Genomic DNA, 4,307 nt, shown 5'->3' on the forward strand with positions numbered 1-4,307 from the left:
CAGTCAATGAAATAGTTATGCTTTAATTATGCAATTGATCACTGATGAAAAAATCAATTTTATTAAAATGCAGCAAATCAGTTCTAGTTTTCGAAAACGTTCGGACAACCAATCTTTCCTTAATTTTAAACCAGTCAAAAAATGTTCACTAATGAGTTCTCATTGATCAAACAATCCTGGGAACATCCCTAGAATTTAATTTGTTAGCAGCCTTAAGGACCAAAGGGACCTGGATCAAGTTGTCGAATTCATCTGTGTGAATCGGTCAATCAGATTGTCTAATCCTTTAGCTCAAGATGAATCACCATTAGGTACTGCGTCGACTCAAATAATTACGGATTTAGGTTACTTTGAATGGTTGTATGTTGTTGTCTTACGCATCTAACAAGCCCTATTTAAACGATTAGAAACAACAATGAATATACGTAGAGAAATAAACAAATACTTGCATTCAAAAAAAATCATAATCAACTCAATTCAATCTCATAATGCAAATTGGAGTTGTACTAAATCTGTTAACTAAGAAAAAGTTTAGCTACTCATGATGAGTTTAATACAGCACAAAGTTCTTTTTAAATAATGGAAAGACGAAGAAAAAGAGTGTAGAAAATTTTGAAGGTGTTGCAATGTGCGGCATGAGGAAGAAGATCCTTTTGTTTTCTATCGATGGTCTTTTTATAGCCGAAAAAGAGTAGGGTTTCCTTTGTTTTTCTTTGATTAGGATTCCTCCCAATGATTTTTGCACTTTGATTGCTTTCAAAAATCGTCTTCCCCTTGATTTTTGGTTGCCAATCCCAGTTACAGTAGGATTCTCTATTTTAAATCTCAAGAACGCGCCTTTTTCAAGCCAGTTATCGCACATGACGTAAGCCTTGGCTAAGGCTTGGTTGAGTGTGAATTAGGCCCCCCTCTTGTTGTCTTTGTGTTAGTTATGCACAAGAGTTAACTGTACTTCTTCCTCTTACTAAGATGTAAGCCTTGACCGAGGCTTATTTGAGCAAACCCACGAGTTGTAATCCCACTAATACCTTAGCCTTTCTTGAGGCTTGAATGAGCGAGAACCAGAATCTAATGTTGGTTGCTGGGCCTAGGCCTTGGCCAAGGTTTATTCCTAGTATGATATCTTTTTCGCAAATTCTTTGCTGCGTTCCTTTATTTTGCCCCCGTTTTCTATCCTGTATCAAAGTGGATGGAATAACTTAAATTAGATAGCAATTATTCCAATTTAAGTACCTAAAACTTGACAATGAAGATGATGTTTTTACACACCATCAAACTTTCTATCTTGTGCTTGCCCTCAAGCACTTCACAATACAAATCTCTAATTCCCAACCCTTCACTTTCAACCAAACTATTCTCAGTAATTTCATTACATTTTGATCTATTACATCTTGGCTTTTAAATTAGGACAACCATCAATTAGGAGTTCATAGAATAGATTTTCATACAGCCACACAAATGAACAACTATTTTAACCAATATCTAGACACAACATGAGAGCTTTGTAAATTTTTGGCACAAAAGTTTTTTATTTAGAGAAACAGCCAATACTCAATAGAACAGTCACCAAACCTATCTAGATATAAAGATTCCATGCAAATGGTTCATGCTAAAAACAGAAAATTTATTTATAGCTAACATGAACACTTTTGCTTACTTGAATTGTCATTAACATTTTGAGATAAGGGCAAACATTTGTGATGAATGCACTCGGTTACTTACTTGGTCATAGTTTTAAGTGGGTACTAGCACTACTCAAAGTCATTCGACTTGAAATGTTACTAACCTTTTGATGTGAAGACAAACATTTATGATGAATGCACCCGATTACTCAGTTAGTCACAGTTTCAGGTGACTAGAGGAGTAGATTATTTGTGCATTTTTTTTTCTTTGGTTTGTTTGTTTTTTTTTTTTTTTGAAGTCCTAGACATGTCATAGAATTCTAGACATACAAATCCAGACAAGTTTTAATGGAGTTCTTTCTAAGCATTAACATTCACTCAAAAATAAGGAATTTTTGATTTTTTTTATGACAATCTCCAAACAAATCATATTTAAGATACACAATCAAAGACAATTTTTTTATAGTGTGAAAGGAAGAAAGACAAGATATAATATGGTTGTAATTTTTAATTCGATTTTTGAAATATCACATTTGAGTTATTTCAAAATAATTGAAATAGTTGTGAAAAAGGTTGGGGTAAGAATTGCCAAAAGTGTTTGTGGGTGTGATTTGGGCATGAATAAGAATGTGGGGTAGTGAGTGTTCAAAACATGGCTATCCTAAAAGCCTAAAGGTGCAACATATATCTAAACTCGTACCTAAACTACCCCACGCTTAAATAACATATTGTCCTCAATGTGATGCAAGACATGCAATAAGCAATCGAGAAAATAAGCAAAAAAAAAAAAGATCCACACAAAATAAGAGAAAAATGAAAAACAAAGAAAGGGATAAAATACTCCCCAAGAGGCTCATTTGGTACGGGGTCGCATTGGTGGGCATCTTTTTTGGGTGAGTAACTAGGTCAGTACATCAACTTTTTTATTCAACTCTCGTGTTGATTGCTAGAGAAAATTCATACAGTCATCCAAACAATAGAATTGCATGAGGATGAAGTCCATGAATTCTTTCAACTCAGGTTGTGGAGGATTGGGAACTGTAGGATCTCATTGCTCCTTTTTGCTGAATATGCACTAGTCTCTTAAGACGGGTGAGCCGGGAGATGCAAAGCAGGGGGTGTCATCTTTGATCAATAGCAAACCCATCACATCCAAAGATCCTAAGTCTAGGGATGCTTGTGGGTATAAGACATGCAAGTCACAGTCTGTGGGGTCAAAGCCAGTGAGGCTAATAGCAAGCCGAGTGATGACAGATCCTAGGATTAGTAGTCAGTGAGAAGAGATGACACTGAAAAATTGGGTGGCCATCCAAAAGCCTAGGTTCACCCATCTCTTATGCACCATGCACCATAAGAAATACAACTCTATTTTGGATAAGATATTTATTGCGTCCTTGCGACAGAAAATGAATAGGCTAAAAAGCGGTGGATATACTTCCTACGCGATGCTCGTAAGTAGAGGTTTTTGAATTTTTTGGGGTCATAGATGTCAAGTGGGTTATTACAGAGCTCTTCAAAGACAGTGGCTGGGTTGAAATCTTTATTAAAATCACATAATTGGTGTTTGAGAAAAGGGCCAGAGAATCGTAGAGCATTTTGGAACTAAGTGGGTGAAAAGTTGAACTGTTGGCCCATCAACCAAAAAGAGACCACATTTGGTGTCCTTAGAGTAAAATCGGTACATTTGTGAAATTTAAAAGTGGAGTAGAATTCGTAGACCAATTCCACGTATTTTAGTAGGGTGTTCTTAAAGTAAGGAGAGCAGCCAATGTTGCTGATTAGTTACAAAACTTCCTCTTTGATGTTAAGGGTTTCCAAGGTAGAGAGGTGACAGCACTTATTTGGCACTATTGAGGGTTTAGAGACTTCCCTATACCTTTTTTTCTCCAATTCTTCGTGGAATGTGAGGTGGCCACTCAGTTCAAACTCATTGTATGGAAGCACATGCTTGCCCTTTTGGATTCATGTTCTTTTTCGTGTTTGGGCAACCTCAGCGTCATCGGTGGTGGATTCTTATGAGTGGGTTATTGCAATTCTAGTTGTTCGATGGTGTTGTTGGGTCCAAACTGTTGGCCATCTGACCCTTTTGGTGGGGACTCAGGGATTGCTTTATGGATGGTCTCGCTTTCCATGGAGCTGCTCCTAGCATGAGGTGGTTTTGGCTATGTAGACTGGAGTGGTAGATTTGGTGCTCACTGTGATGCTTGCACTGCCTCCATCACGGCATGCCGAGCGACAAAGGAGCGCCTAGGGTCACAGGACTTGCAAGCTTATCTCTTTTACCACATGGCTCTGGTGTTTGCAGTTGTTCTTAGTTAGGAGTCTGAAGTTCGGGTTTAAAGATCGGGGAAGATTCAGAGAGGCTAGGACAAGGTTTCAGAGTCATTGTGGGGAGGGTGGTTGTGGGCAAGGGTTTAGGGTTTTCAATTATAAAATAGCTCTAGGTGTCATGTGCCTAGGCCAAGGCATAAATGAAATATTATTTTTTATATTCCCCTTGGGCAAGTCTTAGGTGATTGGGGATGGTGACTGGTGTGGCGTACCCTTGGGCAAGGCTTGGGTAAAACCCTCTTCTAAAAAATAAGCCTCGGGTAAGGTTAATGCAATTGACTGACTTTTATCCCTCACTGGTTCAACACATTAGCCTTGGGCAAGGTTTATAAAATATCTTGAGTGGGGTCAATA

General features: G+C 37.9%; 1 long non-coding RNA gene across 1 annotated transcript; it reads right to left on the reverse strand.

Annotated features, from left to right (window-relative positions):
* Window positions 1–450: 450 nt before the first annotated feature.
* On the reverse strand, window positions 451–3,735 carry LOC148253446 (uncharacterized). The gene is made up of 2 exons (XR_015812776.1): window positions 3,499–3,735; window positions 451–1,175 (listed from the first exon to the last, which is right to left on the reverse strand). It is a non-coding gene; the product is annotated as an uncharacterized LOC148253446 (long non-coding RNA).
* Window positions 3,736–4,307: the final 572 nt, after the last annotated feature.

The sequence above is a fragment of the Carica papaya genome, chromosome 6 (assembly GCF_054855325.1).
Source record: "Carica papaya isolate Zhongbai chromosome 6, ASM5485532v1, whole genome shotgun sequence".
Classification (NCBI taxonomy): Eukaryota; Viridiplantae; Streptophyta; class Magnoliopsida; order Brassicales; family Caricaceae; genus Carica; species Carica papaya.